The sequence below is a fragment of the Bubalus bubalis genome, chromosome 21 (assembly GCF_019923935.1).
Source record: "Bubalus bubalis isolate 160015118507 breed Murrah chromosome 21, NDDB_SH_1, whole genome shotgun sequence".
NCBI classification, from domain to species: domain Eukaryota; kingdom Metazoa; phylum Chordata; class Mammalia; order Artiodactyla; family Bovidae; genus Bubalus; species Bubalus bubalis.
The window spans coordinates 36,624,122-36,637,645 of record NC_059177.1 but is presented as its reverse complement, the minus strand read 5'-3'; the positions used below and the strand labels follow the sequence as shown (position 1 = coordinate 36,637,645).

At 38.7% G+C, this 13,524-nt stretch overlaps 1 long non-coding RNA gene across 1 annotated transcript in view; it reads left to right on the top strand.

Moving 5' to 3' along the window:
* Positions 1–2,817, top strand: part of LOC123330922 — a 109,156-nt gene extending 106,339 nt beyond the window's left edge. Inside the window, exon 4 of the long non-coding RNA XR_006547189.2 lies at positions 1,000–2,817. This is a non-coding gene — a long non-coding RNA (uncharacterized LOC123330922). The remainder of the gene's footprint in view (positions 1–999) is intronic.
* The last annotated feature ends 10,707 nt before the right edge of the window (positions 2,818–13,524 follow it).

Genomic DNA, 13,524 nt, shown 5'->3' with positions numbered 1-13,524 from the left:
AATAAGATTCTTAAAAATGCTTTGCATTAAGTACATTTACATATGAGAAGTTGTTCTATGGCCCTGTTTTGAAGAATATTCACCATCACCCATGTAAGAGTTTGTAGGTCTGTAAGTGAAGTAACATTTGAATCTTTTCTTACCTGCTGTGTGCTCTTATTTTCACCAAAATCTCTCTTGGCCTCAATTTAGTCACCTGAAAAATGAAAGAAAAATTATTTCTGTACCCTCCTGATCCTCTGAGATGTGGAGCCAATGAATAAGGACATGTTTCATCAGTACTTTGAACTTGTTAGAAGGCAGACCTTATGTAACTCTAAAGGAGAAGTATTTATGTAAAAATGTTCTCCCGATGTGATGCACATTAATATCCATTTGCTATACTATGACTTTATTACAACAGAGTAACACTTTCAAAAGGAAAAGGACATTGGTTTAGAAAACCCAGACTTCATCATTTTCCCTTTGAGTTTCCCTTTCCGTTTGTGTAAATCCTACAGTCTCCAAAGTTAAAAACACAATCAAAGCTTAAAGATGCTTGGTGTTGAAGCAATCTGCATGGTAAAAATGGCCTCCATAGGAGTATATATACACTTGCTACTTCAATCAACGTAAAACCAACTCACTGTTGAAAATGTGCAAAAATCAGTCAACATTATCTTGAAATATCTAGGTGCCATAAATATTAAGTTATGACAACTGACGCTAGTGCAAGATTCTGTTCCTGTGGACAAAACCACAACATGAAAGATAGCCCATCATTCCTCAAAGCCAACTTTCCTAACAATGACTGAATCAATGAAAGGAAAAAAAAGATGCCCTGACTTTCACTGTAGACCTACTTCTAGAACAGAGAAGACATGCCTAGCCAGGTAAACAGAACAAATGTACTTCCTCTTGATCAATATGAATCAAGAACTTTAGCACGGAAATAAAAGAAAACAATTTCCACCATTTATTTTATCCAAATGTATTTCTTTCTTTGCCTCTTCATGGTAGATTCTGAGCAGTAATGATGAGAATGGCTGAAATGACTACTGCAACAAGTTTTGAGAAAAGACCTCCATTTGTCTGTTTCATTTGAGATGTCAATATGACAGATTCAAGAGAACAAGGCAAGTAAAACAAATGTGTATATGAAGATTTTCAAAGAACATGTCCAATAAACTGATCTAGTACTCTTGACAGACTGCTCTCCCTTCCTCCCCCAGCCCATCCTTTGAGGTTATCCAAAGAGGCCAGAGTGTGGAGAGTGAGACTGTGTGAACAGATTGACAAAGAGGCTTTGTGGGTGAGAGTTCCTGCATCTTGTGTGACTCTTCATCTTGTTTGTGGTTTTCTTTTGTTTTTGGAGGAAGGGAAGGCATTCTACCATCTAACCCAGAGTCAAGAAACTGCAATCTGCAAGTCAGATCTGGTGTACTGCCTGGTTTGGTACAGTCATGAGTTCATAATGGCTTTTACATTTGTCAAATGTAAAATGTGCAGGGGAATTATAAATAATTTGTGACCAATGAAAGTTCACTGTAACTCAAATTTCAGTGTCCATAAGTAAAATGCTACTGAAGACACCCACCCAATATTTAAATAACATTACCTATGGCTGCTTTGGCACTACAATAATGGAGGGTTCATCTTTATAGAAGTTTGCAGACCTCTGGTTTTACCAGAAGTCTGCTGGAAGGAGGTTTCATGACACAGTTGAAGAACTTTGAAATGTGTCCCCTGTGTTTGAGAGATTTAGATGACTGATGTCTGATTCAGGGCTGAATCAACAAACAAAAAGGTCTGAATCCCAACAAAAATGGCCTGTAGCCCAGGGACTGCCTCCTTCCAGGGAAACCAAAGGCCAGAGAAGGGTCGCCCAGCTGCTCTGGTACAAGCTCTGGGAGAAGGCTGCTGTGCTGCATGTTGGGGAATGGATGCATGAGCATTTCCTAAGGATAAGATTTGGGACATATGAGAGAGCACTGGTGTGGAAGTGCTGCCTTTTTGGCTGCCTGGGAAGAACAAGAGGAAGAAGCAGAGTTGGATGTGCTCCCCTGGAGGCCTAAGAGTTAAGGACACATTCACAAGGGACCATCTGAAAGAGCCATTGCTTTACTTTTTTGCCAGTGCTGAAGTTGCCTGGCCAAGTACCAGCCTTTCTATCCTGCTCTGAGACAGAATTTAACAAAGAGAAGGTGACAGGGAAGGCAAGAGGTGACAAAAGCTAGTCATTCCCTATCCATTCTCTGCAGCTTTAAGATTACCTTCACTAATCTGAATTAAGTTTAAAGAGATAGTGGAAATGGAGAGCTTTGTTTTATTAATGGCGGGAGCCATGCATATCCAATCTTCCATTTACAGGATTTAACTGATCAGTTCCAATATACCAGGGCTCTATAGCATATTGTCATTTATTATGACAACTCTATGAGACTGATATTAATATACCCATTTTATGGGTGAAGAAATTAAGGTTCAGAGTTTGAATGATATACCCAAGGTCTCATGCCATTGAGTGGCAGAGCCAGGATTTAGTCTATTGGATGTTCAAATGCATCCTCTTTTCATTGTACCTTGGGGAATTTTATCTTAGAAATTATAGTTTTGATGCTATATTTGTATCCAGAGCCCATAGTGTGCATCATGCACTATTGCTGTGAAGAAATAAACATTCAGTCAAGTTAACTTAAAAGACAGGGGTGTATTTCAATGTTCACTGAAGCACTAGTTACACTAGCCAAGACATGGAAGCAACCTGAGTGTCCACAGACAGATGAATGGATAAAGAAGATGTGGTATACATATACAATGGGATATTACTCAGCCATAAAAAAGAATGCAATAATGCCATCTGCAGCAACATGGATCGACCTAGAGATTATCATACTAAGTGTAGTAAGTCAGAGAGAGAAAGACAAATATCATATGATATCACTTATCTGTGGAATCTAAAAAAATGATACAAATGAAGGGATAAATTAGGAGTTTGGGATTAACATATGCACACACACTGCTATATATAAAACAGATCAACAACAATGACCTACTGTACAGCACAGCGAACTATATTCAATATCTTCTAATAACATATAATGGAAAAGAATCTGATAAAAGATATATATATCTATATACCATACATACACACCCAGGTGGCTCAGTGGTAAAGAATCTGCCTGCCAATGCAGGAGATGCAGGTTTGATCCCTGGGTCAGGAAGATACCCTGGAGGAGGAAATGGCAACCCACTCCAATATTCTTGCCTGGAAAATCCCATGAACAAAGGACTCTGGCAGGCTACTGTCCATGGGATCACAAAGAATCAGATACGTATTTTATATGTGTGTGTGTATATATATATATATATATATATCTGAATCACTTTGCTATATACTTGAAACTAACACAACACTGTAAATCAAATACACTTCAATTTTTAAAAATTTAGAGATAGTGGTTTATTACCAGAGTACACATTGCCCTAGGTTACACAGCAGAGGAAAGCAAACTCTGGAAGATCTGAACCTCTGTGTGGAATTGCTCCAGTGTAATAAGAAGCATGTGGTAGTGGGGCAGTTTATAATCATCCAAACAATTTTACACATTCCTTAAATGAATCCTTGCAACAGCCTAGGGAAGCAGGCAAGGACACTTTGGTCCTTATTTTTCATGTAAGTAAATGCAGGCTCAGATATTCAGAAACAGTCATAATTAAATTTGTTGAATTAAATAAATGAATCTGCCCCACTTCTGTCATGTGTATATGTTGATACCCAGTCATTGGCCTATGATTGTTTCAATTTTAGTTGAGAGTATGAATCATGGAGCTCCCAAGTCTGTACCCATTATTTCCCAGCATAAGACCTTGTATATAATGGACAGCCTACAGATGGTAGTGGAGAGACTTAGTTATCTTTTAACAGAAGAGTCTTTTTCTAAGCAAATATTTTATATTAAGTAGCATCTCCGCTGCCACTAAGTCGCTTCAGTCGTGTCCGACTCTGCGACCCCATAGACGGCAGCCCACGAGGCTCCACCGTCCCTGGGATTCTCCAGGCAAGAACACTGGAGTGGGTTGCCATTTCCTTCTTCAATGCAGGAAAGTGAAAAGTGAGAGTGAAGTTGCTCAGTCGTGTCTGACTCTTAGCGACCCCACGGACTGCAGCCTACCAGGATCCTCCATCCGTGGGATTTTCTAGGCAAGAGCACTGGAGTGGGGTGCCATTGCCTCCTCCCAAGTAGCATCTCGAAGGGACTCAAAGCAGTTGAAGTGTTTATTTTCTTTAGGGATCAGGCCTTGGGTGAAAAAGACCAGGATCTCAATTCTGTTGCCTTCACCTGCTTAATTGTTTCCAAGAAGTGAACGGACATGGTTTTCAATCCTACTCTATTTCTTGGCCATCTGACTTGCACAAGTTAGTGTCTTTATCTGAAAAATGGGCCTAAAGCTACTCTTAATCTGGCTATATTTTGAGAACTAAATGAGTAAAACTACCTGGTTTGACAGTAGGTACTTTATAAAGATTAACATTTTTATTTAAAGTGGCCAGCTAATAGTTTGATTTCCTAAGACTCACTTTGACATCCTCAGATCCAAAGTACAAAACTTAGTTCACAGGGAAGGAACCAGGTTCTGCCACTCAGTGCAGGCAAAAGGTGGCAAGTTCTGAGAGCATATGGATATATCATTTGCAGAATTCTTAGAACTGTTTGGAGCAATAGTTGAGAACAAGAGATAGTCTGCAAAACAGGCTAAACCAATGAGTGTCCTGGGGGGACAGAAGGAGCTATGTTTTCAGATCCTTATCTAAACCTGGAATTGGCAGCTTTATTTTTAAATCTCCAATCTTATCTTTTCAACTACATCTTTATTTAAAACATAACCTGTCATTTACTCAGGCTCAAATTTAACCATTTTTGCTTACTCTCATTTGAAGCTGATGATGACTTTTGAAGGATAAAAGGATCCTCTTATCGAGAATAATGCTGGGGGGGCAGGTAGAGATTTTTAAAAAGATATTATCTGGACACATTGTCTCCCAATAAGTTGAGCTCATTAGATAAATGAGATTCCACTAAAGCATGATTTTCTAATTCACTGACTAATTAATCATGTGTGCAATGACTGAAACAAAGTGATTTTACTCTATGATACAGTAAATAACTACTTTGTAAGTGAAAAACACAATTTTTTTCCAAACAAATGAGCCTCTCCCTTGGAGATGCCCTGGATTAAATATTCTGCTTTAATCCAAAATTTCTTGATGTCATCAGGTTCTTCAGTTTAAATTTAGTATAAGTTGGACATTTAGTGTTTCATTTTCTCTTTCTTTCTTGCTGCCCATCACTCTGGCAGAACTGTATTAGCATCCCTATTGGAGTACATAGTTCCTATTTTGCGATCTTTTCCTTTTATTGCTTTTCTGACTGGACAGTGTGCTCCTTCAAGTGGGGAATCTATTTTTGCCCTATTCACACTGGTTTATCTAGCGCATAGTAGGTAAGAAATACATGTCCTTTGCAATGGAGTTGAGCAGCTTAGGTATTTCCTGCTAAGAAAGGCCAATCTTACCAACCATTGAGGAGCAACAAATTAGGTGAGTAGGAAAGGGAAGTGAGTGATATCATTTTATACGTGGTTAGTCTGGGCATAGAGTACCGCATCTGGGAAATACACTTCTCACTAACTGGAGGTATGTGAGCTTCTCTAACTAGGTAGCTCAATAAGAATCCTTCACACTGATATTTATTTGGTCATAGATTCCCTTTATTTTCTTTAATGTCACATTCTGCCTTGAGTGTTTCATGCCATAAAACACATGGTCAGGGAGCCTGTGATGAAGCCTCTGCTTCCTCAAGTTGTTCCATCTTTTCCTATTGTTGTTGTGGTCCCACGTCTCTAGCAGTAACTGAAGCATCCAGCATCCACTGATTATGAAACACTTACAGCCCGCAGGCTGCAAGGCAGGCATTCACTTCAAGTCCAAACAGAAATAGAGCTTCTCTCCTCTGGGCATTGGTCTTCACAATAACGGCAGCGTGTTACTCTCATGGTAATCCCAATTTTAACAACCGATATTTAAAATGACATAAACTTTCCTTGGAAGCCTGGGAAGTTTGCTGAAGACCTCATGTGATTCTTCCTGAATGCTTCAGTTCTATACTCCCTTTCGTTTTGGGTCACCAATGCTGTTCCTTTTCAAGAGCTGGCTTGGGAGATCGTTTGGATTTGATCCTGCTGGCCTGAGACTGCATACTTGGCTGCCTGGGACTTCCTGGCTCTGCTGATGATACTATACAGCAGGAGCAGAGAAGGAGTCTTAGTAAATCAGACACCCTCTGCTTAGCCAATTCACAGATATCACTGGGAACACACACACACACATATAATATTACATATATAATGTAACCCATATGCCTATGTCTTTTGTCTACTTATCTACTGTTTTCTACATATCACAATTCCAGGGACTGTCTTTTACCTTGTGGCTTGATTTGCAACCCCTGGAGTTGTGTAGCACACATCCTGTACAACTGTACACAGCAGCTTTGACTGACTTAATCTAATATTCATTGAACACTTATTATATTCTAGACACTGTGCCAAGCTCTTTATATAAATGATTCCCCAATTTTCATAACAAATTTATGAAGGGAACTGAGGTTCAGAAGCGACCTTAAGGAATTTAGACAAAAGTAACATTTCAAGGAAAAAGTAGAGCTGCAATGATTGAAAACTACTACTAAGTGTGGTCTACTTGTAGTCCTCAACTGCAGGACATTTCTTTCTAAGGAGGCATAACAGAACCTCCCTTCTGTGAGCAGGATGATGGAGTGGATGAGAAGGTTAATAAAAGCATAGTCAATGCTGGAGTTTAATAACTGGAAATTAAAAAGCAACTTACAAATTTTATAATACAACTGAGGGAAAGTAAAGCTTGACGAATGTTGCCATGTGGTCATCTACAGAAGGTAGGGTCTAAATTCTGGGCTTTAGTGACTCTGAATGGTGAGAGGCAGGAAGAAGTGAGGCTCTCCCCACCTCCCCTGACCAATCAAGGCTCTGTTTCAGGAACTCTGCTGGTTGATGTGGGATACTTAGGTTTATCAAAGGGGATGGGTTGTAAAAGGTTAATAAACTCCCATTTAATGAAACCAATAATTACCAAATTTCTACTACTTTGAAGTTATGTTGACCCAGAAAAAGCTAAAAGTTGTGTTTTCATTCTACTATTCTGATTCAATGTACTGAATAAAGACTCTATCTTCCACTTTCCCTCCATGAAGTTCTGGCTGGGTAAAGCTGGACACTGCACAGAATACACACATTCCCTGTGATCACTGTGAAAATCAGACCTTAAAACTAAAGAATTTATGGTACTATAAAGAAAATAATCACTGCAAGGCCAAACAAAGATTAGAAAAGAGGTATCTGAACTGAAAACAGCAATAAAATGCTTTACCATACATGGCTATCTAGGAATCTTTCTCCAAAATTGGGAGATTTAGTTTAGTTCAGTTCAGTTCTGTCACTCCGTCGTGTCCGACTCTCTGCAACACCATGAACCACAGCACGCCAGGCCTCCCTGTCCATCACCAACTCCTGGAGTCCACGCAAACCCATGTCCATCGAGTCGGTGATGCCATCCAACCATCTAATTCTCTGTCGTCCCCTTCTTCTCCTGCCCTCAATCTTTTCCAGCATCAGGGTCTTTTCAAATGAGTTGGCTCTTCGCATACGGTGGCCAAAGTATTGGAGTTTCAGCTTCAACATCAGTCCTTCCAATGAACACCCAGGACTGATCTCTTTTAGGATGGACTGGTTGGATCTCCTTGAAGTCCAAGGGACTCTCAAGAGTCTTCTCCAACACTATAGTTCAAAAGCATCAATTCTTGGGCACTCAGCTTTCTTTATAGTCCAACTCTCACATCCACACATGACTACTGCAAAAACCATAGCCTTGACTAGATGGACCTTTGTTGGCAAAGTAATGTCTCTGCTTTTTAATATGCTGTCTAGGTTGGTCATAACTTTCCTTCCAAGGAGTAAGCGTCTTTTAATTTCATGGCTGCAATCATCATCTGCAGTGATTTTTCAGCCCAGAAAAATAAAGTCAGCTACTGTTTCCACTATTTCCCCATCTATTTCCCATGAAGTGATGGGACCGGATGCCATGATCTTCGTTTTCTGAATGTTGAGCTTTAGGCCAACTTTTTCACTCTCCTCTTTCACTTTCATCAAGAGGCTCTTTAGTTCTTCTTCACTTTCTGCCATAAGGGTGGTGTCATCTGCATATCTGAGGTTATTGATATTTCTCCCAGAAATCTTGATTCCACCTTGTGCTTCATCCAGCCCAGCGTTTCTCATGATGTACTCTGCATATAAGTTAAATAAGCAGGGTGACAATATACAGCCTTGATATACTCCCTTGTCAATTTGGAACCAGTCTGTTGTTCCATGTCCAGTTCTAACTGTTGCTTTCCGACCTGCATACAGGTTTCTGAAGAGGTAGGTCAGGTGGTCTGGTATTCCCATCTCTTTCAGAATTTTCCACAGTTTATTGTGAAACAACACAGTTAACTGTGTTGTACTTGTCTCTTTTTAAAGGCCGAATAATATTCCATTGTACATATATATATATATATATATATCACACTAGGTTTGTCCATTTTTGCTAATGGACATTTGGCTTCTTTCCACCTTTTGGCTATTGTGTATAGTGCTGCCATGAACTTCTATGTACATGTACTTCTTTGTGTATTTTTTCAATTCTTTTGAAAAGAACTGAAGGTATACACTCCAAGGTATACACCTTGGAGTGGGACTGCTGGGTCATAAAGAAATTCTATATTTAACTTTTTAAGGAATCGTCAAACTGTTTTCCAAACTGGCTAAACCTCTTTATGTTCCTACCAGCAATGTATGAGGGTTTCAATTTCTCCATATTTTTCTGACACTTTTTATCTTTTATATTTTTCATTACAGCCATCACAGGGGGTGTGAAGTAATGCCTCACTGTTAATTTTGTTTTCCCTCATGACTAACAATGTGGAGCATCCTTTTATGTGCCTGTTGGCCATTTTTACTTCTTTGGATAAAAGTCTGGACAAATCCTTTGCCTATTTTTAAATAAGTTTTAAAAAATCTTTTTGTTGTTCAGCTTAAGAGTTCTTTATCAGTTCAGTTCAGTCACTCAGTCGTGTCCGACTCTTTGCGACCCCATGAATCACAGCACGCCAGGCCTCCCTGTCCATCACCAACTCCCGGAGTTCACCCAGACTCACGTCCATCAAGTCAGTGATGCCATCCAGCTATCTCATCCTCTGCCGTCCCCTTCTCCTCCTGCCCCCAATCCCTCCCAGCATCAGAGTCTTTTCCAATGAGTCAACTCTTCACATGAGGTGGCCAAAGTACTGGAGTTTCAGCTTTAGCATCATTCCTTCCAAAGAAATCCCAGGGCTGATCTCCTTCAGAATGGACTGGTTGGATCTCCTTGCAGTCCAAGGGACTCTCAAGAGTCTTCTCCAACACCACAGTTCAAAAGCATCAATTCTTCGGCGCTCAGCCTTCTTCACAGTCCAACTCTCACATCCATACATGACCACAGGAAAAACCATAGCCTTGACTAGACAAACCTTTGCTGGCAAAGTAAAGTCTCTGCTTTTGAATATGCTATCTAGGTTGGTCATAACTTTCCTTCCAAGGAGTAAGCGTCTTTTAATTTCATGGCTGCAGTCACCATCTGCAGTGATTTTAGAGCCCAGAAAAATAAAGTCTGACACTGTTTCCACTGTTTCCCCATCTATTTCCCATGAAGTGATAGGACCAGATGCCATGATCTTCGTTTTCTGAATGTTGAGCTTTAAGCCAACTTTTTCACTCTCCACTTTCACTTTCATCAAGAGGCTTTTGAGTTCCTCTTCACTTTCTGCCATAAGGGTGGTGTCATCTGCATATCTGAGGTTATTGATATTTCTCCCTGGCAATCTTGATTCCAGCTTGTGTTTCTTCCAGTCCAGCGTTTCTCATGATGTACTCTGCATATAAGTTAAATAAGCAGGGTGACAATATACAGCCTTGACGTACTCCTTTTCCTATTTGGAACCAGTCTGTTGTTCCATGTCCAGTTCTAACTGTTGCTTCCTGACCTGAATACAAATTTCTCAAGAGGCAGATCAGGTGGTCTGGTATTCCCATCTCTTTCAGAATTTTCCACAGTTTATTGTGATCCACACAGTCGAGTTCTTTATAGACCCCTACAAAATGTATGATTTGCAATTACTTTATTCCATTCTGTGGGTTGCTTTTTCTCTTTCTTGATAATGTCCTTTGATGAACAAAAGCTTTTAATTTTATGAAAGTCAAGTTTCGCTACTATTTTTCTCGTTGCTTAGTCATGTACGAGCCCATGTGTCAAATTAAAGTTCATGGAGATTTAGTCCTATGTCGTCTTCTATGAATTTTGTAACTTTAGCTTTTATGTTTATGTCACTGATGCATTTTGAGTACATGGTGTGAGGTAGGCATCCAACTCCACTCTGTGACAAATGAGTATCTAATACATCTACCATTTTGAAGAAAGGAAACATAATATTATGAACATAGTTAAAAAGTAAATTCCCAAGAGGAGTCTAAGGAGACATGACAACTAAATATAATAAGGTACCTAGATGAGATCAGGTACCATATTACAAAAGATGGTACATATTACAATTACATACTATGCAAGGCAATCTACAGATTCAGTGCAATCCCTATCAAATTACCAATGGTATTTTTCACAGAACTAGACCAAAAAAATCTTAAAATCTGTATGGAGACACAAAATACTCCAAATACCCAAAGCAATTTTGAGAAAGAAAACTAGAGCTGGAGGATTCAGGCTCCCTGACTTCAGCCGATACCACAAAGCTATAGTCATCAATCATTATGGTACTGGCACAAAAAAATGGAAATACAGATCAAGGGAATAGGACAGAAAGTCTAAAAATGAATCCACACACCTAGGGTTAATTAATTTATGGCATGGAGGCAAGATCCACACAATGTTGGAAAGACAATCTCTTCAACAAATGGTGTGGGGAAACTAGGCAGATACATGTAAAAATATGAAATTATATCATTCTTTAACACTATACACAAAAATAAGCTCAAAATTGTTTAAAGACCTAAATGTGAGACTGGAAATTATATATCTCCTAGAGGAAAACATAGGCAGAACACTTTCTGACATAAATTATAGCAATATCTTTTTCAGTCTGTCTTTAAGACAAAAGGAAATAAAAACAAAAATAAACAAATTGAACCTACTGAAATTTAAAAGTGTTTGCACACCAAAGGAAACAATAAACAGAACAAAAATACAACCCACAGATTGGGAGAAAATATTTGCAAATGATGTGACCAACAAGGGATTAGTCTTCAAAATTTATAAACAGCTCATGAAGCTTACCATCATCAAAACAACCCAATTAAAAAATGGGCAGAAGACCTACATTTCTCCAAAGATGATATACAGATGGCCAAAAGGCACATGAAAAGATGCTCAGCATTGATAATTACTATAGAAATGAAAATCAAAACTATAATGAGATACCATGTCATATCAGTCAAAATGGCTATCATCAAAAAAATTCACAAACAATAAATGCTGGAGAGGGTGTGGAGAGAAGGGAACCCTTCTGCTCTACTGGTGGGAATATAAATTGGTATAGCCACTATGGACAATAGTATGGAAGTTCCTTTAAAAACTAAAAATAGAGCTACCATATGACCCTGCAATTCCACTCCTGGAAATATACCCAGAGGAAAACATGGTCTGAAAGGATACATGTACTCTACTCTTCGACATATGAATATCTAATACATCAACCATTTTGAAAAAAGAAAACATAATATTATGAACATAGTAAAAAGTAAATTCCCAAGAGAAGTCCAAGGAGACATGACAACTAAATATAATATAGTACCTGGATGAGATCCTGTGACAGAAAATAGACACTAGTTCAAAACTAAGGAAACCAGAGTGAAGCATAAATTTTTTTTATCAATAATGCATCAGTCTTGATTTACTAATTGTGACAAATGTACCATATTAAAATAAGAAGCTAATATTAGGGCAAACTGGGTGTGGGGTTTATGGGAACTCTTTGTGCTAGTTTTATAATTTTTCTATATATCTAAAACTCTTCTAAAATAATTTAAAAGTTATTATAAAAAGGTTAAGTGACTGTATTAAAAACAATTGCAATATCTAGGATAAACCTCATGAAAGATGTGCAGGATCTCTACACTGAAAACTATTACACACTGCTGAGAGAAATTTAAAGAGAGCTGGTGAGCTATACCATGCTCATGAATTGGTAGATTCAGTACTGTTAAGATGTCAATGCTGTCACACTTGTTAATGATTTAATGACATCCTAATCAATGATTTAAAAAAGGAATAAAGTTGGAAGAGTTGCACTATCTGATTTTAAGCCTATTATAAAGCTCCAATAATCATAACTATACAATACTAACAAAAGTATTGACATATAGATCAACGGACCAGAACACAATCTGGAAAAAAACTAACACACCCTTGGTAAACTCAATTTTGGGAAAAGTTTCAAGGTAATTTGGAGAAGGCAATGGTACCCCATTCCAGTACTCTTGCCTGGAAAATCCCATGGGTGGAGGAGCCTGGTGGGCTGCAGTCCATGGGGTTGAGAAGAGTCGGACACGACTGAGTGACTTCACTTTCACTTTTCACTTTCATGCACTGGAGAAGGAAATGGCAACCCACTCCAGTGTTCTTGCCTGGAGAATCCCAGGGACTGGGGAGCTGGTGAGCTGCCGTCTATGGGGTCGCACAGACACGTTCAAGGTAATTATATGGGAAAGTAAAATTGTTTTCATTAAATATGGTGGGAACACTGGACAGTCATATTAAAAATAAATTATGTCTACCTCAAGACATAAACCAGAATTCATAGATCTTAAAGCCTAAAGGTAAGCCAAAACTACAGTATTTTTAGAATAAAATACAGGATAAAATTTTTGTCACTTTAGAGTAGGAAAAGATTTTTTTTCTTTTTTCTTTTTTTAAAATTTTATTTTATTTTTAAACTTTACATAATTGTATTAGTTTTGCCAAATATCAAAATGAATCCACCACAGGTATACATGTGTTCCCCACCCTGAACCCTCCTCCCTCCTCCCTCCCTATACCATCCCTCTGGGTCATCCCAGTGCACTAGTCCCAAGCATCCAGTATCATGCATTGAACCTGGACTGGCAACTCGTTTCATACATGATATTATACATGTTTCAATGCCATTCTCCCAAATCTTCCCACCCTCTCCCTCTCCCACAGAGTCCATAAGACTGTTCTATACATCAGTGTCTCTTTTGCTGTCTCATACACAGGGTTATTGTTACCATCTTTCTAAATTCCATATATATGCATTAGTATACTGTATTGGTGTTTTTCTTTCTCGCTTACTTCACTCTGTATAATAGGCTCCAGTTTCATCCACCTCATTAGAACTGATTCAA